Raw genomic sequence first — 25716 nt, forward strand, 5'->3', positions numbered from 1 at the left:
TATCTGAGCCCAGATTTCAGGTCTACCACAGCTTGAGAGTCTGTGGAGACTTGGTGAAAAACCGCTTTGAAATGGGAAGGCGGTATCAGTTTTGGAGTTAAATAAACACCTGAAATTAACTTGTCTGTTCTGAGGGCAAAGACTACTCTAGCCAGGTGTGGTGGCACACACCTGTGAGCCAGTTAGGAGACAGAGGCAGGTGAGTCTTTGGAGTTTACTGGCCAGCCAGCCCAACCTAATGGTGAGTTCCAGAAAGTGAGAGAAGAGCCCCAGCAGAGATCCTAGGTGGACGGAATCCTGAGGAACAGTAACCCGAGGTTGTTATCAAACTTCCGCAGGCGTGTATAGCACATGTGCACACACACGTACATGTACCACTTACCAGGGTAGGGGCGTGGGGATTAGAAGAGCTAGTAAAGAATATGAAGACACAAGTAAAAATAATAAAACAGAAAACATAGGATATAGTTCTGGGAAGGAGTTCCAGTGAACACTGAAAAATCTCCATGTTTAATTTTCTATACACTTTTATACCCTAATGCCACAGGGGGAAGAGGACAAAAGACTGCTTTGAAAAGGTACAAAGGACAGCTAGAACAGTTATTTGCTTCAATACTTTGAGCCATCAAGCAATTAAGCCACGAGGAAAACATTCAGTTGTTTAGGCAGTGAACCCACCCTAGACCAAGTATCCTGAGGGCAGCCACTCCCAAGGTCAAACCTCCTACTTCAAAAGGAGCAGAAGTAGGCTTGAATATCCGGACCATTGGTCAGGGTGGAGTGGATCTACCTGTATAGGCCATCATAATGTCAAAAAGATCATGTAACCATTCCCTAGTTCAGGATGTATAGCCACACTATCAGCAACAACTTTGAACACGCTAAAACTCTCTGTCCTTCAGACAATGTGGAAATAGGCTCACAGTTTTGGGCCTCCACACTTGCCATAGAGTACTGGAGAGCATATCACTTCCCAAGTGGACTGTTTGGTCAGTCTGTCTTTTACAGTGGTTCTATTCAAAAATACAAAACCAAAGAGATAAATTTTGTTTGCTTAGATGTGAGCTTTCAATCTTGTCTGTGCTGTCACTGCCATCTCTGGAGGTTGCGGCCTTATTCCTTTTTCAGGATTAAACCATACTCTCATAACCTCTGTGAGCACATTCATAGGTTAGAGGTAATTAAGAAAGAGAAAAATCCAGGGCTGGGATGTAGTTCCGTTGGTAGATTACTTGCCTTTTGTGCACAGAGTCCTGGGTTCATCCCCAGCACTGAACAAACTAGGTAGTGCCTGTCTGTAATCCCAGCACTCTGGAGGTGGAGGCAGGAGAAGCAGAAGTTCAAGATTTTCTTCAGCTGTGTATGTAGTTTGAGGTCAACTTGGCCTACACGAGACCCTGTATTTGTGGAAAATTAAGACATGCGCCCAGGAAGAAACGGAGAGCTCCTACATGTGGGGGTCAGTTTGACAGACTCTAGAAATGGCTGTAAAATGTCACTGAATGACCTCTGTGACTGTTTCATGGTTTAGGTGTAATTAAGAAGCAGGAATCTCTGGGACTGGAGATGTAGCTCTGTTGGTAGAAGAGGTGGGTCTGGAATGGTTAGGGTTGTACACTTGGCTATGCAGGAAATGAGATTTAAGATTACTTGAACATTTAAGTGTTGCCAAGGGTAAAAGCAAACAGCCCTTCAGCTTCTCACTGATCACAAATTTTGCAAATGCCCAGATTCAGTGTTCCTTCCATGGTTTGGGAAGGAGCTTGTTGGCTATTTAAGTTACTTCTTAACTATCTGCTGTTGCTATAGAAAAGAAAAAACAACTTGCAAGCTTTTGGGGAGATGAGGGATTAAGAAATTTGTTTGGGCTATAGAGTGGTTTGGTGGTTAACAGCACATACTGCTCTTGTTGAGGACAGAAGAGTGTTCCCAGCACTCACACTGGCTGTAGTCCCAGGTTCAGGGGATAGGATGGCCTCTTCTGGTGTCCATGGGCACCAGCATGAATGTGATGCACATACTCACACACATGCAGGTAATTAAAAATCAAATAGATTTTAAAAACCTTGTCCAGATCACTAACATTTCTTTGAGTCTGATAGGTTTAGCAATGGTTTCCCTACAGGACTGCCCATGGGAGATACAAACAAAAGGTCGAGGAATCTTCTTTAGAAGATTTGTTGACTTGAGTGGCTGGAGAAATGGCTCAGTCCACAAAGTGCTTGCCACTTAAGAATGGGGACCTATTTTTGGATCCCCAACACCCAGATCCAGTGGCATGTGTCTGTTACCCTAGCACTGGGGAGACAGAGGCAGGAGGACCACTGGGGTTCACTGGCTGAGTTGGTGAGCTCCTAGCTGAGTGAGAAACCCTGTCTCAAAAAATAAGGTGGAGACTTGCTACTCTTGCAGAGGACCTGGGTTTGGTTTCCAGCATCTGCATAGAGGCTTCCACATCTGTAACTTCAGTTCCAAGGGATCCAGTACTGCTTCTGGCCTTCTCTGGCACCAGCCACGCATGTGGTCCACATACATACATGCAGACAAAACACTCATACCCATAAAATAAAGACAAATAAGTCTAAAAAATAATGTGGAGAGATATCGAAGAAGATGCCTTACACTGAGCCCTGCTCTGTTCACACAGGGACATATGCCCATGCCCACATAAACAGTACCTATCCCCCTCACCTCTCCCCATCTTGGTAACTGCAGTTATCACAGTATGTAGCTTTGTTCTTTATTGTGATGTTTTCTCAGAATCCATCCCCTTACTTCACTCCGAGCTATCTCAGGGACTCATCTTTAAAGGGTTCATGCAGTCATTGGCAAAGCTTTAGCCCCACCCATCAGTAAACATTTACGGAGCCCCGACTGCTTCCTAGAGATGGTGGATAAGGAATGGTTGAGGTTTTGGCCTGTACTCAGGCCTCTACCCTCCTCTGGCATTGTTTAGAGCTTGCTCTCAGGGATGAAAACGTTGACACTGTTAATAGTTCTATGCCACAGTCCTTAGAAAGAAGAAATTGCCCCCGTGTGGATAAAAAGTAACCAAACTATTTCATAGCACACATTTCCATGAAGTCTTTAAGAATAAGGACAAGTTGATTAGTTTTAGAAGACTTAACCAGTTGGTTATGTATGTGTGTGGGAGAGTAAGGTCATATTTTTTTTCTCTCCCTTCCTATAGAAGGCCTTGGTTGTTTTATAATTCTCTGAGGAGATACCTCTTGGATATCAGAATTCCCCCCCCCCCCGTGTGTGTGTGTTTACAGACATGTTTTCATTTTCCCACCTGATTTGCTTTGGGGGTGTGTTTCAGGGTCGCATGTATCCCAAATTCCCTTTGTAGCTGAGGATAGCCATAGACTTCTGATCCTCCTGCCTCTGTCACCAGAGTGCTGGATTTATAGGTACGCACCACCAGTCCCATTTCATGTGGTTCTGGGGATCCAATGTAAGGTTTCTCACATGCACTTTTCTTTTTTTTTTTTTTTTTTTTTTGGTTTTTCGAGACAGGGTTTCTCTGTGGTTTTGGAGCCTGTCCTGGAACTAGCTTTTGTAGACCAGGCTGGTCTCGAACTCACAGAGATCCGCCTGCCTCTGCCTCCCGAGTGCTGGGATTAAAGGCGTGCGCCACCACCGCCCGGCTCACATGCACTTTTCTTTACAGCTCCTTCTTAAAAGTTTTGTTTTTACGAAGGGAAAAATTCAGCCAATTCAGAAGCACCCAGTATTACTAGATACTTTTCTAAGGAGAACTTGTTTCTTTCATTTTAAAATTATGCATGTGTATATGTCTTTGTGTGAGCTTGTGCATGTGAGTGTAGTACCCAGGGAGGCCAGAAGAGGGAGTCAGATCGCCCTGAGCTGGAGTTACAGGTGGTTGTGAGCTGCCTGCTCTGTGATAGTAACTGAATTCAGATTCTCTAGAAGAGCAGCAATCTCTCGCTCTCTTAGTTACTAAGTCATCTCTCCAGGCTCTAAAGACATTTTTTAATGCCACAAGGTGAAACAGCTGCAAGGAATATGTTGTGTTTGTAGGAGCAGGCTTGGAATTGGGTTGTCTCTGTCTCCCTTTGCCAACTCCTCTGACTTTGTGACAGAGCCATTTTGAGCTTGTTTCTGTGTGTGCTTAGAACCATGTGTGGTAAGATACTGTTGTGGTCTAGGCAGTGTTGGAGTTGGTAAACGCTTTAGTGCCTGCTGAGACTTGGTGTATAGGTACCCCTTCCTTACCAAGAGTACCTTTGTTTCTGCCAAACTCAGGCACCCTCCACCTTTCTCTGAGACAGAGTCTTCCATTGGCTGGAACTTTGCCTGATAGGCTAGGCTGGCTGTCTAGCAAGCCCCAGGGATCTGCCTACCCCCCCCCCCCCCCCATCTTCCCTCTCCCATCATCGCTGGGGTTACAGGCACCCACCATCACTCCTGGCATGATAGATGGGTCCTCACAACTGCAAGGAATGCTCTTTCTCCCTGAGTTGTCCCCTGTGTTCGAATGCCTTCAAGGAGAGCTTCTCCCTCTTATGCTGCTGAGTTCCAGACGTCAGAAACAGGTCAGACAAGCTCTTTGACAGCCTCTCCAAGCACTGACTCATGCCCTTTCTTCCACGGAGGAACTTAAAACTGGTTTTGTCCTTTTCTCCTCAGGAGTGATTCTTCCCAGAGAGTGGATTTCAGAGGAGGGTCCGTTAGCCATGCAAGTGCTGCAGTCAGCAGCTCTGCCTCCTGCCTGAGCACAGAGATCACCATTTGCCCTTGGAAGAGAGAGAGAGGACCAAGAATTTGTGTTAAATGTTATCTTTTAGAAACATAAAAAAAATACAGATACAAAAAAAAAATACAGATACTGGACTGGGGATGTAGCCAAGTTAGCGTTTATAAAGCCCTGGGCTCCATCCTTTGCCTTGCATAAAAACACAGGTAGTTGTGTGTGCCTATAGTTCTAGCTCTCACAATGTGGGGAGTAGGTGGCTCAGAAGTTCAGTCACTTTTTAATATGTGCAGAGTTGGAGGCCAGCCTGGGCTACATGAAATCCTGTCTCATAAAGAAATACTGGTACATTTATATACATCCAACACAACCCAACACACATCACACACATACAAACAAAATAAAGCCAAATAGAGACACACTGGTTCCAGAGGCCTGTGGGTGTCCCCTTGATACCTATAATCCTGAGGGGACATCTCTGGCTGTCTAGTTAAGGTAGAGAGTAGACTATAGCTGTCAGGCTAACTGTGCAGAAATGTGTTATTATCTCTATGGAATTAACAGGAGTCTATTTGTTATTTCTTGTAATCTTTACCAAATGTGGACTTTGGTGAATTTTCAGTTTGATCGTAGCCACTAATTCTGAAGTCCAGCCCCTTCAGAAGCAGCCAAATCCAGGGATGATTCAGTGGATTATGATACAACTCCATGTAAAGCCACCGAAGTAGAGAAGCGTAGCTTCTAAAGATAGTATAACCTGAGACCTGGAAGATGGACGAGATCCTGAGTTCAAATCTCCAGCACCCTCTTAAAGAGCTAGGAATGGCCACACAAATGCCCATAAATAACCCCAGTGCTTTGAGGGACAGACAAAGGCTTGCTGGGCCTTGCTGGCTGCCAGCCTACCTCTAGGTTCAGTGAGAAACCCTGTTTCAAGAGATAAAGGCAGGGGATGAGGGAGCAGGACACCTGATGTCCTCCTGGCCTCCTTGTGTGCACATGGGCTCATGTACTCCCACCCACAAGTACATACACTCCACTCCCACTGCACACATATAGCATGTGCACTCACACACAGAATGATTGAATAGAGTATGTGCACTCACACACAGAACGGTTGAATACAGCATGTGCACTCACACACAGAACGGTTGAATAGAGCATGTGCACTCACACACAGAACGGTTGAATAGAGCATGTGCACTCACACACAGAACGGTTGAATAGAGCATGTGCACTCACACACAGAACGGTTGAATAGAGCATGTGCACTCACACACAGAACGGTTGAATAGAGCATGTGCACTCACACGCAGAACGGTTGAATAGAGCATGTGCACTCACACGCAGAACGGTTGAATAGAGCATGTGCACTCACACGCAGAACGGTTGAATAGAACATGTGCACTCACACGCAGAACGGTTGAATAGAACATGTGCACTCACACGCAGAACGGTTGAATAGAGCATGTGCACTCACACACAGAACGGTTGAATAGAGCATGTGCACTCACACGCAGAACGGTTGAATAGAGCATGTGCACTCACACACAGAACGGTTGAATAGAGCATGTGCACTCACACGCAGAACGGTTGAATAGAGCATGTGCACTCACACACAGAACGGTTGAATAGAGCATGTGCACTCACACACAGAACGGTTGAATAGAGCATGTGCACTCACACACAGAACGGTCGAACCTTATCTGAACTCTGGCTATATGAGAAACCCTTGCTGAAGGAGTTTATTTCCTTGACCCCCATATTTTGTCTGTTTTCTAGAGAAAACAACTTGCAAAGTATTCGTTTCAACTGTCTGGATCCCCCGTGGTGCTCCGGACTCCCCCTGAGAATTAGTTACCTTGGTAAACTTGGAGCGGGGCATGTGGGCATCACAGGCTGAGAGGATTGGATGTCAAGGTTATGGGGCCAACACAGTGCGGCACTCAGCATTTATAATTCTTATTTCTTTTATGTACATGGGTCTTTGAACACACTCAGACTCTAACCACATCACAGGAGCAAAAACAACCAGGCGATGCCCTCAGAAGAACGACTTGATGTGAATAACAGCATTAAAGTTAGTGCTAGAGAAGCCATGTGACCGTGTGACTTTTATCTGTACTTTCTCTCGACTGTCACCTTGAGACTCCATCCCTGTGGGAGAAATCAGGGAAACAGGAAGCTCAAAGGGGTTTTGAATCTCTAAGGACCTAGATTTTTTTTTTAATTCTAAAACACAGCAAGCATTTTGAATGCCCACAGCCTCCTAAAGAATGAGAACAAGAGACATTGCAGGATCTGGAAACCAAGCAAGCTATCCTCAGGATTTGCTCCCCATGAAACTGGTTTAGTGGTATCTGGTAGGCAGTCTGTTCAGTGCTTTCTGCTGGTTATCAAGTGTTCAGTGCTTCCAAGGATGGCAGCTGGGGACAGCAGGCTAGCCTTGGGGAAGGCACAGCCGGGCATACTGCCTCTCCTCTCCAATAGGGCAGCTTAGCCTAGAGATTGTGTTGGGCTGGGATCTGACTCCACTCGTAGTGTTTGCCTGGCCTGCAGATCGCCCTGGGTTCGGTCTCCGCTACTGTATGTACTGGGTGTTGAGGTGACTATCTGTAATTCTGGTGCTCTGGAGGTGGAGGCAGAAGGATTGAGAGTTCAAAGTCATCTACAGCTACTTCATGAGTTTGAGGACAGCCTAGGCTACAATGAAACTGTATTTTGTATTTTCTATACTATTCTGTCTGGAAGTCTCCATATCTCCTTCCTGCTGTCTTCTCTCCCACTGTGTGGGTTTGACAGCCATCTTGAGACTGGCAGATGTATTGGTGTCATGTAGGACTCCTGGCATGTGTATTTCTACAACCTAAAGTTGTCACCACCCCAACTTCGATGTGCCATAGTTAGCCACCTTGCAGGGCCTCTTGGCTCTACCAAACACGACTACCGAAAGAGCAGCTGCCCGTCAGCCTCCCCCGGAGCCGTTGGTTCGGGCTGTTGTCAGTTTGGTGTTGGAAGAGATCCATAAGCAGCAGACGTGGCTGCCACTGACATTTATAACATGAAAGTCACATCCTAGATGGCTTTTACGTTTCTTATCATCCTTTATATAGCCTTCGGTAGATATAGCACACGGCCTTTCCATACATGGATGGCCCCAAATAGGAACATAGTTGGCCTCCCTTGAAGGTGGCGGAGTGACTCACCCTCTTCCTCCACCATGTTGTTGTCGTGTCTCTGCTGACATGTAAGAGATGCCCGTGGTACACCAGCCCATGCAGAAAATAGTTACTTGGACAGTTTTGGAGGCATTATCCCGCAGTTGGTTGGCCTTGTGAGTTTGGCCTGTGGTGAGGTAGCGTACCATGGTAGCACATTATAGGGGAAGCCTGCTTACCTCATGGCCATGATGCCAAAGGGTGACAGGAGAAATGGTGGCATACCTTACTTGGTGTACCTTGAGTCTTCTTTGAGGGCAACTCCTGAGCCACCTGAAGATCTCCAGCTAGACCCCATCTTGTGTATGGTGTGTGCATGTGTGTGTGCGTGCGTGTGCATGTTTGTGTGTGTGTGTGTGTGTATGGTGTGTGTGTGTGTGTGAATGCATGAGTGTGCCTGTGTGTGTATGGTGTGTATGGTGTGTGTATGTGTGTGTATGGTATGTGTGTGTATATGGTGTGTGCATGTGTATGTATGTATGTGTGTATATGTATGGTGTGTGCATGAGTGTGCGCACGTGTGTGTATGGTGTGTGTATGTGTGTGTGCGTGCCCGTGTGTGTTTGTGTGTGTATGGTGTGTGTGTGTGCATGCATGAGTGTGCCCGTGTGTGTATGGTGTGTGTATGTGTGTATATGGTGTGTGCATGTGTGTGTATGTATGTGTGTGTATATGTATGGTATGTGCATGTGTATGATGTGTGTGCATATACGTATGGTGTATGTATGTGTATATACGTGTGTGTGTGCATATGTGTATGGTGTGTGCATGTGTGTATGGTGTGTATGTTGTATATGGTGTGTGTCTCTACACCTGATTGTGGGGTCAGAGGTTAACTTTAGGTATCCTTCTTTGGGCAGTGTCCATCTCATGCTTTGAGACAAAGTGTCCTAGTTTTCTTTAACTGTTAACTTGACACAGCCTAGAGTTCCATGAGTGAAAACCCGCAGCTGACACACTGCCAAGATCAAATGTCTCGATCGCTAGTTGATCTAGGAAGGCCCATCCCCCTGCGGGCAGCTCCCCTGAGCGGTGTGCCCAGACTAATGTTTGAAAAGCTAGCTGTCCAACAAGGCCGAGTGGTTACATTTGATTCACTGAGGTAAGAAACGATAAAAACTTGGAAAGAGAGTGGAGTCTGCGAAATTGATGGCCAGTGACCGTGCCGGCTATCAGAGCCCAGAGTGGCCTTGCTGTCTGTGGGAAAGAACTGGCCCTGTGCCATAGACTGCATTTGTGTTTTTTTGGGGGGGGGCAATCCAGGTATTTGTGAGTTGGGAGTGACTCCTCTGGGTCTTTAAAAAGTAAATAGCACTAAGTGGAGGGGGCCGTGGCTGCGCTGTGCAGGGTCAGCTGGGAGGGGCCCACAGTGAGCGTCAGTGGTGGTGACTTGACTAGACAGAGAACACTGACGGCAGTAGTATCCATACGCATGCCTTTTCTTGCCCCACAAACGTGAACAGAACACAAAGCAAAAGCCTTTCTTTGCCCTTAATTCAGAGAGACCTGAGAGCCAGAATGAAAGAAGCAAGATTAGGGGAGACTCGGGGGTGCAGCAGTTTTAGGGCGATTCTGAACAAAGCCAGTGGTCATATGCACCTTTGAAAGAGAAAATGTCTTTTAGGTCCAAGTGCTCAGTCACTGCTGCTTTCAGTAACTGTCATTCTAGGTACCCATGGGTACCACAGAGTCTTTGGTTCAGGTGTTCATCTTAATGGGGTTTTGACTGAGTGGAGGCACAAAAGCCGTGCATGTTCAGTGGATGCCGCAGCCATTCTGCAGACTTTGAATGTGGATCTCTTCCTGGACTAGTGAACACGGGATAGACTGTGTTTGGGGAATGCTGCTCAGAGGCAGGAAGCCACTTCTCTCTGCCATGCGATTATAATGGGAACCGGTGACACTCACAGGCCTGTCCTTCCTTTGGCCTAAGGTCTCATGTGCCCTAGGATGGGTATGAAAGCAGCCCAATGTGTTTGCAGATGACAGCATCATATTGCAGTGTCCAAAAGTTGGACACCCAGGCTGGGAAGATACCTAGTTACAAAGTACCCACCTTCCTTGCAAGCTTGAGGACCTGTTACATCTCCAGACACCACATGGGGTACAGGGGAAGAAGCTAGGTGGGGGCTGGAAAGATGGCGTAGCCATTGGGAGGTTAAGACTGCATACTGTTCTAGTAGAGGCCCTGAGTTTGGCTCCCAGCACTCACATCTGGCAGTTCACAACTACCCATAACTTCCGGTCCAGGGGACCTGACACCCTCTTTTGGCCTCTGTTGGGAACTGCACTCAAGTGTATAAACACAGGGATATATGTATTAAACATAAAAGTATGCATGAGTGCATATTAAAATACATGTATTATAAATAAATATACATGTTAAAAATAAAATAAATCATTATAAAAACCTGAAGGTTCTTTTAAAGATCTCAGTGCTAAGGAACCTGAGGCAAGCAGATCCCTGGGGCTCACTAATAGACAGTCTAGCCCACATTACAGATTCTGGGCTAAGGAGACAGCGCTGTTGTATGTTTAGATGGGGGTTTGCAGTAACTGCAGAGTTTAAAGGCAAAGGTGCAGAATTGGGGTTTTTCCCCTTCTGTGTTTCTGGGTGACCAGTCGAGCCTTCGTTTTGTAAAGCATATTTTAGTTATCGTATGTATGTGAACACTTGATCAACTAGGTTTGCGTGTGGAGGTCAGAGGACACCTTGCAGGAGTTAGGGCTCTCCTTTTGCCATGGTGGGTCCCAGGGCTCAAACTCCTGTTGTCAGACTTGGTAGCAAGCATTGTTATTCACCGAGCCATCTTGCCAGCCCTGAAGGATTTTAATGTTATCATCAAAATCTAAAACAGGATGTAAGAACCCTGGGTATAATGTTTAACAAATGATATTGTAGTTCATAGAAGACAGTTTACTTGATTTTAAACGTTAAACCCCGGTCATCTTCTCGAACTGTTTAAGAACAAAGGATGGCTTACGAGTGTGACTCTCCTTATCTTTTGAGACAAAGTCCAACTTCCTAGGCCACAGTGGCCTTGAACCCCCTATGTAGGCAGGTAAAGAAGATTTTCTGTGGTACAGAGGCTGCAGACCAGGACTTTGTACACATTAGACAAGCACCCTACCAACCGAGCCATAGCCCTAGCTCCAAGCCTATAATTTTTATTTGAAAAATTACCACCTCAACTGTCTGAGTCTTTAATCGCTGCAGTCAACACAGCAAAAACACAGAACTGTGTTATCAGAGTAATAACAAAAGCCAAGAAGTGTTTGGATGCTTTGAAGTTTGAATAATAAGAGGAGCTGAGGAGAGGTAGCTGTGGAGGTTCTGCACTGGGAATGAAGGGAGTGAGGTGACCCTGGAGAGAGAAGGGGAGGGCTTGGGGTCTGTGTGCTCCCTGCAGTGGAACCTGTCACTTCCATTTACATCCGGCTGGTAATTTATATTTTTGTTGGAAGACATTTTCAGAGAAACAGTTATCCTCCCCCAGTGCTGTCTTCCCAGAATTTATTTTCCTGAGCTGTAGTTTGAGCAGGGTCATTTTATCATCGCAAAACTCACATTCTTCCTCAGGGACACATAGGCCATCAGTTGTGGTCATGTTAAGAATGGTGAGCTGGTGAGGAGTGTCGGGGGGAATTGGCAGAGCATGGGCTTGCAGCATCTTCAGTGGGGTGGACTGCTGGGAGTCACAGCTTGTCCATCACTACCAGAGACAGAAAAGCTTCTTTTGATTACTGGTACCCTGTAACTCACCTTATAGCCTTGGGTAAGTCCCTTTGCTTCTCTGGGCTTTCATCTTTTCATCTATAAGACAGGAGTAACAGTTACCTCTCCATAGAGATTGCTGTGACAATTTGCTATGTGTAGAAAATCCTGGAACTATCTCTGAGAAAAGATGTTGATTTCTCTATATTTGGGTTAAAAATATCATGACAAGAGCAGCTTAGTAAGAGTTCATTTTGGCTCCGGTTTGAAGATATGGCCCCAAGGTGGTGGGGAAGATGAAGCAGCAGGAGCTTGTGTCCCTACTGGGGAAACAGAGGGAATGCTGGGTTGCAGTTCACTGTCTTCTGTTGAATCCAGGTTCCCAGCCCAGGGAATGGCACCGTTCATAGTGGGTAAATCTTCTCACCTCAATTAGCCTAACCATATAGTTTTTCACGGGCATGCTCAAAGGCCTGCTTTCTCATGAGTCTAGATCTCATCACACTGATAACTGAGTTTGAGTACCACAGACATTTCCCAACATTTTACCTCTTGTTATTAAGAGGGGGAAGATTTCTGGCCACAAACAGTTGGCCATTATCTTTCACAGATAAAACTGGTGTTTCCTTACACTGGCATGTGGCATCTAGACAGATTGAATGTGGACAAGGGGTGTTCTTACTCTTGCCAAAGTACTATAGTTCAATCTGGTATCCCCTTGGATTTATGCAGATCCCATTAGCTAAAGGGACTAGACTCTTAACAAGATTCATCACCCATTTCCTATGCCTGCTGTGTAGGGTCCAGGTCGTTTATGCTTCTGACTGACTGGCCACAAATCCAGAGAGCTCCCAAGAACACGTATGTGTATGCATGTTGGACTTATGCGCACTGTGATACAGTTGTGGAGGTCAGAAAACAATCTTGGGTGCCAGACTTTACCTTTCAAGCATCTTTGAGACAGGTTCTCCTGTTTTCCACTCTGTGACAGGCTAGCTAGCCTCCAGGCTTCTGGGGAGTCCCCTCACTCTGCTCTCATCTGAGGGTAATAAGAGTTGCTACTGTATCTAATTTCACGTGGACTCTAGACACTTGAATGATCTTTAAGGTAAACATTTTATCCTTTAAGACATCTCCCCATATTTATTACTATTAATTTAGTTAAAAAAATGTAAATCAAATTAAACACCATTTAAGTAAAGAGACACACAATAAGGTCTTGGAGGACCTCAAACTTGGTTCCTCCGCTCTTCCTGTCTGGACTTAGGGTGTGTCACCTTCCTGTGTCCTACACACGAGCTCTCCCACCGGATGCTCCACTGAACACAGCGTGCAGAGCCTTTCCTGGGGCATCGTTATAGCTGGATAATTGAGTATCAGACTGGGAGCTTACAGCTTCCTCTCCCCATTGTTGGGCTGGCTCATCGTCCTGCTCCCATTGTCACATGGTTGGCATTTCTGGTGGCCAGCTCCTGCTTGAGTCACCTCATTTTTTTAGTATACATAGATTCGTGATCCAAGGGGCTCATGAATCACAGGCACTCCTTTCACTCAGGAAAGTCTAAGGACTGGAGGCTTCACCCCAGGAAGCAGAGACAAAGTCCAGGTATATGCTTTAGAACATGGGAGGCATGTTCTATGCATGGGCGGAAGGCAGGATGGAGGCCTTGCTCTTTCTGGTCCTGGTGCTGTTGCTCTAACTCAGGGTCCAGTAGCATATGTGACTGGCCTGAGCCATTCTAGCTTCGCTTTAGAGCACTAGTTCTGAACCTTCCTAGTGCTGCTACCCTTTAAAACAGTCATATCGCGTTGACAGCCTAACCATAAGTTATTTTCATTGATACTTCATAACTAATTTGCTACTGTTATAAATCGTAATGCAAATACCTGATGTGCAGATGGTCTTATGTGACCCCTGTGAAAGGGCCTCTAACCCCCAGAGGGGTCATAACCCACAGGTTGAGAACCACTGCTTTAGCGTAACTTAATTTAGTTGCCTGATAAGTAAGCTGACCGAGGGGGTTTTTATAGCGACCTTCTATCAAATGAGTCACAGAGAGTATCCGAGCTTGCTTCTTTCACAGATGTGGTTTAGTATCTTTCTAGCATGCTCTTTGGATATAGAGGAAGCTGCTGGCTGAAGGTCCTCTTCTTAGGATAGTCCCAGAAACCTGGAGGAACATTGAGTATTCCTTTGGGATGAGCAGGTGTATGGAAGGAGCCAGGATCACTCTCGTTTACAGGACCCGGTTTTATCATTGCATTGCCCTGGTTTGCGTGGCAGAAATGGTACAAGTGGAGACCAAGCTGCACAATGACTTATGCTAACCTCCTTCCCCTGGCAAGAGTTACATGCCAGGAGACTGCATGCAGAGAGACTCTAGGAAAAGTACCTCTCCCGAATAGAGCCCCACCCTGCCCATCGCCCTGCAGCGCAGGCTGTGCTTTAAACAAGGGCCAGCCCACTGCCCTCCTGCTGTGCACTCGGTAAACTGTTCTTCTCTTCTGTTCCAAGAGTGAATTCTTTCACCACCCCGCTGATTGCCTTCCCCACTATCACACCAACTGGCTACCAACCATACTGCATTTTCTGCACCTTGTGGTCTTGCTCCCACAAGACCTGAGGTCACACGAGCTGCAGCTTGGAAGGCCCTTTCCTTCAAACCTCATATCCTCAGTAACCGTTCGGGAATGTGCACTTCATTCTGGTGTGGTTTTGGCTTCTGTAGCAAGTGTAGTTCTTGCCTTCCATTGCTTTGTGCTTATGCTTGTATTCATACAGGTGCATTTGTGTAAGTGTGTGCGTGTGTGTGCGTGTGCACATGGAAGCCAGAGGACTGTAGATGGAAGGCTTTTCTTGAATTCATACAGGTGCATTTGTGTGAGTGTGTGCACGTGTGTGCCTGTGCACATGGAAGCCAGAGGACTGTAGACGGAAGGCTTTTCTTGAGTTCATACAGGTGCATTTGTGTAAGTGTGTGCACATGTGTGCGTGTGCACGTGGAAGCCAGAGGACTGTAGACAGAAGGCCTTTCTCCATCTCAGCCCGACTCACTGGACCGGTTTCTCTCCACCCACCAGGTCCCCGGCTGCTAATTCCCACAGCCACTTACGAAATAGTCGCTCTGAGACTTGATATTACTTACACTCATTTGGTCAATTGCTTAGGCCTCTTACTGACTAGCTCTAACTATTAATTAACCCATTTCTAGTAGTTTATATTTTACCATGAGGCTCGTGGCTTGCTGGTAATACTTGGACCTCTTTCTTCTTTGGCAGCTCCATGGCATCTCCTCTACCCAACCTATTCATTCTCTCTCTCTAGATTTCCCATGTAGCTTTACTCTGATAAACCATTGGCCAAAATAGCTTTATTCATCAACCAATAAAAGCAATACATATTCACAGTATACAGAAGACCATCCCACATCAGAGGAGAGTGTTGGCTGTCATTCTTTTTATTTATTTATTTGTTTGTTTGTTATGTATACAATATTCTGTCTGTGTGTATGTCTGCAGGCCAGAAGAGGGCATCAGACCTCATTACAGATGGTTGTGAGCCACCATGTGGTTGCCGGGAATTGAACTCAGGCCTTTGGAAGAGCAGGCAATGCTCTTAACCACTGAGCCATCTCTCCTTAAAGCCTCTGTCTACCTTAATTTTGGGGACAAGTTCTCTCATAGGCCTTCAGCTTACCTCCCCAGCATGCTCAGCTGGTTTTTCTTTTCTTTTTTTCTTTTTTGAAATAGTATTCCCCAGAAACTCATGCCTGTGTAATTAATGTTCTTATCCATGAACCATCTCCCCATCTGCTGGTATGGTGTCCCTAGTGCTCATCCATGTTATTCAGGCTGAATAATCTTGAACAAAAGCCTACCTTGGTTTTTGTCCGTCTCTTCATTTGTGGATGGAGCCCAGCCACTGCCACCTTTTGGCTTTAGTCACATTTGGCTTTAGTCCCTAGTGCTGCTGTGGATGTTGGTATGCAAGTTTTTGTTTGTTTGTTTAGGGACAGGGTCTCTCTATAAAGCCCTGGCTGGCCTGAAACTCCCTGTGTAGATTAGACTGACCTTCAACTTACAGAGATGCCCTGTCTCTGCCTCCCAAGGGCTGGGGTGACAGTCATGGGCCACTAGGCCCAGATGTTTGCAACTATCTTTTTAAGTCTCTGTTATTTGGGAATATAGACCCAGAAGTGGAATTGCTGGGCTTCATAGTTTAAAATTAATTTTTTTACATTTATTTATATTTTCTTCTTATTTATTTATTATGTATTGTTTTCTGTGTTTTGTGGGTAGAGATGGACCTGCCATAGTGCACACAAGGAAGTCAGAGGGTAACCTGCAGAACTTAGTTCTCTCCTTTTATCATATGGGTCTCAAGTTACCAGACTTTGTACCAAGTGCCTTAGCTGCTTAACCATCGTGCCAACAACCCTCAGTAATTTTTTTACAAAAGAAAATAAATAATAAATTCAGGTTACTTAAACGTTTAAAATTTTATTTGTGCATGTGTTTGAGTGTGTGTGTGTGTCTGTGTGTGTGTGTACATATGTATAGGTCCCATGGAGGCCAGAATAAGGAGTCGGGTCCCCTGGAACTGGAGCTGCCTGATGTGGGTGCTCTTGGGTCCTCTGCAAGAGCAGCTTGTTCTCTTAGTCACTGAGCCATCTCTCCTGCTCCCAAATTACTCTGTAGCAGTGGGGAGTTCTCAGTATGAGTTGCTGAAACAGAGCACTGTGTTTATCTGGTAGGGGACTGCCCTGTGAATGGCGTGCCAAGCAAGTAGATAAAGGCAGTGTCTTAATGTTCTATCGCTGGGAGGAGACACCATGACCAAGGCAACTCATAAAAGAAAGTATTTAATTGGAGGTTTGCTTACAGTTTCAGAGGGTGAGTCCGTTATCATCATGGTGGGGAGCATGGCACCAAGCAGGCAGGCATGGAGCTAGAGCAGTAGCTGAGAGTTGTATATCCTGATCCACAGGCAGCAGGCAGTGAGAGAGCCACTGAGCCCGGGCTTCTGAAACCTCAGAGCCCCCACACAGCAACACACCTATTCCAGCAAGGCCACACCACACCTCCTAATCCTTCCAAAGAGTCCACCAACTGGGGACTAAGCATACAAATACATGAGCATGTGGGGGGCGTTCCCATTTATACAGCCACATGCAGCTTGTTGGATACATTTCCAGTGGTCTCTGCTGGTCACTATCCGATACTTTTCCTCATTCATTTATGTATCCAGCCAGCTGCCTGGGAGGGTATGATGGTGGTTAAAAGCTGAAACCCAAGTTCCTCCAATTATCAGCAGAAGAAAATGCTTTACCATCTGTGCCTCAGTTTCCCCATGTGTACAATGAAGTTTAAATACAGCTTTACTTTAAGCATGGAAGTCATTCAGCACAGTGGCTGGTACACACACAGTACATGCTGCAGCTGCTGTTTGTTTATGTGGGTGTGGGGGTATGTAGGGGTGGAGATAGGGGTGTGGGGGTAGTGTAGGGGTGCAGGTGGAGGTTGCGTGTGGCAAGGTGTGAGGGCTGAACCTGGAAAGCAGTGACTTTTAGCAGTTGGTTCTCTCCTTCTAACATGTGGTCCTGGGAATTGCACTCAGGTTATCAGGCAAGTCATCTCACTGGCCCTGCGAGCAGTTTTTATGCGGTACTAAAATAGGAATAATAGAAACTTTGTTGAGATCACAGGCTATATCTACACTCTTATATCGTATTACTGAGGACTACAAAATGGTACCACTTTTCTGAAATAAATACATAATGCCACTAGCCTAAAATCCTAGACACTTGTATTTTATCAGACAAATCTTTTTTGAGACAAGGTTTCTCTGTGTTGCCCTTGCTGTCCTGGAACTAGCTCTTGTAGATCAGGCTGGCCTCAAACTCACAGAGATCTGCCTGTCTCTGCCTCCTGAGTGCTGGGATTAGAGGTGTGCACCATCACTGTCCAGCATCAGGCAAATCTTTCATTCCCAGGAAATAGCAGAAATGTGGGACTGGGATGTGGCTAGGGGTGGAGTACTCGGCCTGCCAGCTTCTGGGGATTCTCCTGCTTCTGCCTCCGTTCCCCCATAGGAGTTCTGGGACTGCAAGTGCACAGCACTGTGCCTTGTTATGAGGGTTCTGGGGATCTGAACTCAGGTCTTTCCCAGGCTTGCACAGCAAGCACTTTGCCTGCTGAGTCATTTCTCCAGCCCCATATCTATAATTTCATAGCAAAATCTCTCCATTGCATATTTACAGTCCATGGGATGATTTACTGATATTTAAAATTTCTTTGTGCTTTTACAGTGTTGACCAATCATTTTTCCTTTTTTGGCATCGAGCACTATTAAATAACTGTCAGCAGGAAAAAGCAGTAATTTTAGTTGGAAAAGGAAGATGCTAGAATCTGAGGTTCATAAAAGAGCCAGTTCCCCAAGGAAGAACCAAGCAGAGGGACCTGTCTCATAGCTGTTCCCAGCAGCTGTCCCGCGGTGGCTGGCCTTGGACTTGCCCTGGGGCTCTTTTGCCCAGCCTCTGTAGTCAGAGTTTGGTGTCCATGGATCCTGGGCAGTTTTTTTTTTTTTTTTTTTTTGCTTGCATGGCTCACATCTTTGTGGCTTATTAAAGAGTTGCTGCCCAGGCCCTGTGGGGTTTGCTGGGAGAGTGTTTAATCACTTGCGATGAAAGCCAGCTAACTTTTGCTGGCTCCTGCTATTGGATCCCACTTTCCACTTTCCAGTCTTGTTAAATGTCCCTGGCATGCCTAAGGCAGACATACATGTCCTTGTAGTTCTGTGCATACATTTTTTTTTTTAAAGAGTAAAAATAAACTTGCTTGCCTTTCAGGTTCAGAATTGATCCTGAGCCGCACGCCTTGTCTGGACAGGGGTGCCAGATGGTGTCGTGCCCCCTGCCGCGCTAATGAATATGGCTTAGCAGAAAACCTTCACTTGCTCTTGAGTCTTTTCTGCACCTTGAGACAACCCTGCTGCTCCGCCCGTTTGCATCCCTTTCCTTTTCTCTCCATCACTTGATTTTTTTTCGGAAGGAGAAAGAAATGACACCTTCTGGAATAATTTCCTGTGAGTTGAATTAGTTTGATTAGGATTGTTATTGATCTGTATCCCAAAATAACAGTGTATCTATGGGTGTGCATATGATAGCTTTATCATATGGAGAGCTGGCTCAGCAGTTAAGAACACTTGCTGTTCTCCCAGAGGACCTGAGTTTGGTTCCCAGCACTCCCGTCAGTGCTGGACGACCAGCCTACAGATCGTGAGTTCCAGGTGAAGTGGGAGACCCTGTCTCTACAAACAAGGTGAGCAGCTCCTGAGAAATGGCACCCGCTGTGACTCGCTGGCCTCTGCATGCATGAATACATCCCTGCACACATATGAACACATGCTCACACCCACATGAGTTTGTGGACTCCTGTGATCCAGTGTAACAGTTAAACTGAAGGAGCTGGAAAAGTGCCGGGAATAGGGGGGTGTGTGGGTTTAAAGGATGGGTTGGGACTGGGAGCTTCTGCCTTGAGATCTTCTTTCAACATGAACTCTTTTCTTTTTAAGATGTTTTTTTTTAGTTTTGATATGTGCATGGGTGTGCATGCCATCTGGGTGCAGGTGCTCATGGAGGCTAGTAGAGCTTTCCACGTTGGAGCTTGTGGAGCTGAAGTGACAGGTGGTTGTGAGCTGCCTGATGTCTGTGCTGGGAACCAAACTTAGGCCATCTGGAAGAGCAGCAAGCGCTCTTAACCACTGAGCATCTCTCCAGTCCCCTCTGTTTATAACAGCAGCCTCGCCTTCTCTTCCACTGAGGGGATTATATTACAGCCTTCCATGTAAGTGTTTGGGGCTGGGCTGCTTTTGACAATGAGCGAGTATAAAAGAGACAAAAATGGTTTTTGTAAGTGAGTGGCATGTGTGTGCAGCTCCGCAGCTACTTGAGAATGTTTTCTTGTGGCACATTAAAGTTGTCTTCAAACATTTTGGTTAACAGAAGGTAAAAATTAGCACTCCAGGAAACTTGCTTGCCTACCATTTCTGAGGAATTAATACTTCCATGTCTTCCAGAATTGGTGATAGATTTGAAAGTAAACATTACACTCCACTCTGGAGCTCTTAATGCTAAGCTATTATTTCTTAATTTAACTAAATTCCTAGGAATACTGTCTTCACAGGGCCGAGGCTCAGTTGGTAGAGTGTTTGCCTAGCGCACCTGAGGCCCTGGGTTCCATTCCTAGCACCACACAGGTAGCCTATCTATTGTTGGTACCTGCTAGCCTAGCACAGGAGAAGGAGGCAAAGGGATCACAGGTCCAGGGTCATCATCAGCTGCCCATATCAAGTTTGAGGATAGGTGGGACCATGTGAGACCCATCTCAAAAAAGAAAAGCTTGCTACCTTCCTTTGCTCTCTGGTTTGTGCTTTGAGTGGTCCCTCTTTGCCCTCTTATCAGAGGCTACTGCGCTGTCTGTGGGCTGAGCAGACTCAGAAGCTTACCAACCCCAGGAACAAAGATTCCTGTGATGGATTGGAACCCTGCTGAGACTCAGGGTAAACTGGTAGCACCCCCGCTCCCCCACCAAACAGGCTTGGAAAGCTATCTCCTTCATTCTACCCCAGGGCTATTGGCAGTGGAGACTGGTGTGTCCAGCCTGGCTGGGTGTGGCTGTTTGCTTACCCCACCCTAATTCCCTTTCCTTGGTAACTTGTTTTTTCCCCTGCTGTTTCTGGGGGCTGAACATTTATTTTATTTATTTATTTTTTTTGAAAGACAGTGATTTGCCTTCCATCCCAAGAGCTGGTCTAGTAACTTCTCTTGTTAATGTTACAGGAGCCCCCCTTTCCATCGCCATCTCAACTACTGGATCGTTTAAATTTGTGTGTGTGTGTGTGTGTGTTTTATAAATATTTTTCTTTCCTCCTTTTTTAAAATTGAAAATAGATTCTTCTTTCAAACAAAACATCCCGGCCACAATTTTCCCTCCCTCTACTCCTCCCAGCTTCCCCCAAGAACCCCTCTGTCCCCCATTTTCACTCCCCCTCCATCTCCCATCAGAAAAGAGCAGGCCTCCAAGAGACAACAACCAAACACACACGATAAACAAAATACAGTTCAACGAGGCAAAAGCCCCCACACCGAGGCTGGACAAGGCAACCCAGCAGAAGGAAAAGAGTCCCAAGAGCAGAAAAAGGGTCAGAGTCCCACAACAGTTAGAGGAGTCCCACAACAGTTAGAGGAGTCCCACAACAGTTAGAGGAGTCCCACAAACACACCAAGCTAAAAACACATGGAGGATCTAGAACAGACCCACTCAAGCCACGTGCTTGCCCCCTCAGACTCTGTGAGCCCATGTGAGCCTTACTTGATTCAGTGGGACATGTTCTTGTGGTGTCCTCCACCTCTGACTCCTGCAGTCTTCCCACCCCCTCTTCTGAGGGAGGGACATGACAGAGACCTCCCATTTAGACTTGGTTCGAGATAATGTCTGGTTGTGGGTCTCTGCACCAGCTTCCATCTCCTGCTGGCAGGAAGCCTCTCTGATGACAACTGGACAAGGCTCTGGTCTATGAGTATAGCAGAATATCATTAGGAATCCTTTCATTGACTTTTTTTTCTTTTTTGATTAGTCACGTTTAGTTCACCCCTAGGTGTCTGGGTCATCCAGTTGGTTCCTTGCCACCCAAGCAGCGTCAGTCCTTGGCTCCCTCTTGTGGAGTGGGCCTCAAATTAAATCAGACATTGGTTGGTCACTCCCACAAGCTCAGGGCCACTATTGTTCCAGCTCATCCTGCAGGCAGGACAGATAGTTGGTCAAAGGTTTTGTGGCCGCTTGGTGTTCGTGTTTGTTTTTCGGTAGTCTGCAGAGTACCTTCCCTCTAAGGGGCTAAACAAGGGGTGAAAGCTTCATGCAGGCATCAGCTTCACACTCAGTGAGCTGTGTGGATGGCATCCTTGGCCATGCGGCCCCACTGTCAGTTTTCAGAGAGCAATGCTCTGACCTAGCATCAGCCTGGTTTGCTTAAGGATCTCCTTGGGGCATCCAAAACCATCAACTCAACTTTATGCAACCCAGTCCTACCACTGGAATCCTTGCCTGGTTACAAGAAATAGCCAGCTGAGAGTTCATATCCCCCAGCACTGAGAGTCCTCACTAGAGTTACCCTCAGATTCCAGGACGTTTCCTCTGGGCTAGGTTTCTACCCCTTCCCAAATGCCCCCAATTCCATCTGTCTCTCCTCACACCCTCTCCTTCCATCCCAACACCCCCAATCCCTTCCACTCCCATCTCCACCCACCTCCAGTCCACCTGCAAAACCTATTTTATTTCCCTTCCCAGAGAACCTTAAGTTGTCCCTCAGCTTCCACATGCACACAATGCACACACACACACACACACACACACATATGCGCACCTACACACATACATGCTTATACATACATATATATACATATATAATGTGTGTGCACATACATGCACACATACAAACACATGAAAGGACAGGAGACACAGGGCGATGGGTGTGGCGAAGCAAGTGAAATTAGCATTGAGAATGGCGAGAAGTCAGGGTGGTGGAGAAAGGTGGGTACATTTCAGCTTCCTCTTGAGTGAGCTTGGAGTCATTGGGATAAAAGAACAAAGCCTCATGTGGCTGCATGAATGGCCATGTGTCTCTGTCAGTGGCATTATTCTGAGGTATCTACTTGTTCATGGACAGTGGAGTTCCGAGTCCTGGGTTATAAGTCTTATTTCCTTCCTAGAAGTGACAGGCTATGTCATAGTCTTTGTCTGAATAGATTTGTCCCTTACCATCAAGGCCTGTATAGGCCAGGGCTGACGGATGGTAGCTGCTGTGCAGGAAAGCTGGGCCACAGTACCTGCCCCTCTCTGCTGTTAGTGAGCACGTGTGTATGTGCACAGTGTACGTGTGAGCATGCACGCACATGCTTGTGGAGGCCACAGGACAGCCTCACATATGCTCTCCAGGAGCTAATCCTTTTTTTTCAGGTATGTGGTATGCATGTATCTATGTATGTGTGTGTGCTCCTCACTGCAGATTTGTATACGTATGTGCGGAGAAGTGAGGTTGATACTGAGAACTGTCCTGAGGTGTTCTTCCATTTTTCTTATTGAGGCAGGGTCTCTTGGTTCAGTCAAGCCCAGAACTCCCTGGTATGGCTAGTCTTACAACAGTTCCCTGTCTTTGACTTCCAAGACTGCATTTACAAGTGGGCCACCAAGCTCACCCAGAATTTACTTGGGTTTTCAGGGGGGTCTCAACTCCCATTCCCGTGCTTGCAACCCTAACCACTGAGCCGTGTCCCCACACTGGTTTTTCCAATTGTTTTTGATAGAATCTTTCATTGAAACCTGGAACTCACCAAGTATGCTAGGCTGCTGAGCCCACCTGCCTGTGTCTGCCTACACAGTGATGCGAATCTAAGCATGTGCCGCAATGTCCAACTTTTCTTAACCGGTTTCAGGTACTTGTATTTGTAGAACTGGCGCTTTAGGACTGAGCTGTCTCCCCGACCTTGGGAGACACTGTGTCTCCATCCTTACTGGGGTAAGGACACAGGTAAGGGAATGAAGATGCCCGAAGAGCTCTGGCCCCTTGGGGGCTCCCTCCCCCTTTCCTTCCCCATTAGGGAATGTGTCTGTTGTCTTTTCTCTCTCCCTCCGCTGCTCTTGTAAGGCCTCATCAGAGCTCATAGACAGGCAGCTCCTGTGTTCACAATGTGAACTTGACAATAAGAAAGTGCCCTAGTCCTCCGGAAGGTGGTTTTGATTTAAGAAAAGCAAATTTTTTGTTTCTATGTTGGGAACTTCCATATTAAGCTTTCGTATGTGACTACCTTCATTTATTTTTATTAGTGTGTGTGCATGGGAGGTGCATGTGGGTCTGCATGCCAAGGCACACATGTGGGAGTCAGGATAACTTTGTGGAGTTGGTTCTCTCCACTGTGGGTCCCTGGGATTGAACTCGGGTCTTTAGGCTTGCATAGCAAGTATTTTTCTTTGCCTGTCGAGCCATCTCACGGGTTCTACAACTCTTAATGAGGAGGCTCTGTGTGCTTGTTCTTGTCCGGAGAGCTGTGCACACGCCGCGGAGAGGATGTGGTCTTTGCCCTCTGGAGTGCTCTTTAGTCAGGGTGAGACAGGTTGTCTGTGAACCAGTGCGTATGATTGTATGATAAATAATAACAAAAGTTAAAATCAGGCCCCAGGGAGTGTACAAAGAGATGCCAGCTGTCATCTGGAAGGGGCGCTTTCTGAGTTGGGGGGCTGAGGGTAGAGCACTAGAATCCTCTCTTATGTTTGAGATGTAATGAACCAATTAGTTTCTCTGTCTCCTATTTAAAATTTTGTGTTGTGTGTGTGTGCGTGTGTGTGCATATGTGTGTGTGTGTATGTGCGTGTGTGTACCACAGCATGTCTGTGGTAGTCCAAGGTTTCCTTCTTCACCACACATGATGGCGTGAGCAGCCTTCACCTGCTGAGTTATCTTACAGGCCTGGAATCTTTGGTCTTAAACAACCCAGGTCATTCCAGTATTGAGGTCAGACTCTGCCCTTTGGAGCTAGGTTTGTACAGAGTGCATTCTCGGGCAGTGTTCTTAGCAGGGAGAAAATAACCATGCTTGCTTATTCTGATGTTTAAGAACAGTTGGTTTTCTTTTTAAGCTGAAGATCTGTAATAAGAAGGAAAAAAAATCATATTCCCCAGAGACTCCCCTGTAAGATCGTTGAGGTAGTGTTGAAATGAATTTCCAGAAAAGCACTGCTCAGGATTAGAACTCTGACTGTGAGGAGTTGGAGTGGTGCAGATCCAGAGCAGAGTTATCTTGGGCCGTTCTTACCCCACTTTATAGCCATTCCTTGCCCATTTCAGGGTCTGATCCAACATCTTTGTGACTGTTATATAAAACCTTTAGCAATGTATTAACTTATCAGACCTCCACCTTCCCCAGCCTGAATCTAAGAATGCCATCAGATAGCGTCTGAGGCCTATCGTGGAGACATCGGATGTTCCTGTCATTGCTCATCCGATGCTGCACCCTACAAATACTGCCTTGCGACTTTCTCTATTTGGCCACTATAAAAACCTTATGAAACTGCTTCCTCGTGGGAGCGTGGTATCTGGGAGAACTGAACCTTTGTTCCTGGGTCACGCTCTCTCATTCTTGGCCCCAGAATAAGTCATCTTTTATTCCCTTTGGCGTGAAAGCTGCATTTTGTTGATTTCCTTCTTCCTTCTTCCCTCTCCACTTCCTGGTTCCTTCGCTGTCCTCTTTGTCTTTGCTGCTGGGCACTGGCAACTGCTCTACCAGGGAGAGACCTCAGAGCTCCCCTCACTTTGACATTCCGGCTGGTGGATGAGGGCCCATATAGAGCTGGACACTGCAGCAAACTGTAACCTCTGCAATTCTGAAGCCAGATAGAAAGCAGCCAAGAGAAGCCCAGAAGCTGGGGGGCAGCTAACCTGGTATGCACAACCGTGAAGAACTAGAGACTGTCTCAAATGGGGCAAAAATGAGGATCATACACTTGAGGTTGACCTCTGACCCCCACGTGCATGCTGAGTCTCTCCCTCTTTCTCTCTCTCTCTCACACACACATATACACAGATCCCTACCCCCATGTATATACATCAGACATACACAAATACTTTTTAAGAAGTGGCCATTGTGGTGTATTCTTATAACCCAGAACTTAAGAGATGGAGACAGGATCATGTCCATCTTCCAATACATAGCAAACTCTAGGTCAGCCTGAGATACAAGAGATCCTGTCTCAAATTGGAAAAAAAAATTCCCCTCCATCCCCCCCCCCCCAAACCCAGAATGTGGTTTTTCTGAAACTCTAGGGCAGTGGTTGTCAACCTGTGTGTCACAGCCCTGGGGTGGGGCGGGGGTGGGGTGGTATCAAACAGCCCTTTCCCAGGGACTGCATGTCAGTTATTTATATTATAATTCATAACAGTAGCAGAATTACAGTTATAAAGTAGCAGCGAAAGTAACTTTATGGTTGGGGTCACTGTAGCATGAGGAACTGTAC

General features: G+C 46.4%; 1 protein-coding gene across 3 annotated transcripts in view; it reads left to right on the forward strand.

Moving 5' to 3' along the window:
* Positions 1–25716, forward strand: part of Mgat5 (alpha-1,6-mannosylglycoprotein 6-beta-N-acetylglucosaminyltransferase) — a 298102-nt gene that overhangs the window by 40761 nt on the left and 231625 nt on the right. Inside the window, exon 1 of one of the 3 annotated variants that reach the window (XM_041648194.1) lies at positions 18627–18734. The exons of the other annotated variants lie outside the window; for them this stretch is intronic. The gene's annotated coding sequence lies outside the window, so the exon portion shown is untranslated. Of the gene's footprint in view, positions 1–18626; positions 18735–25716 lie in introns of those variants that run through there. 3 annotated transcript variants of the gene reach the window in all.

This window comes from Microtus oregoni, unplaced genomic scaffold (assembly GCF_018167655.1).
Source record: "Microtus oregoni isolate MIOR12 unplaced genomic scaffold, Mior012 000003F_ref0000135, whole genome shotgun sequence".
NCBI classification, from domain to species: domain Eukaryota; kingdom Metazoa; phylum Chordata; class Mammalia; order Rodentia; family Cricetidae; genus Microtus; species Microtus oregoni.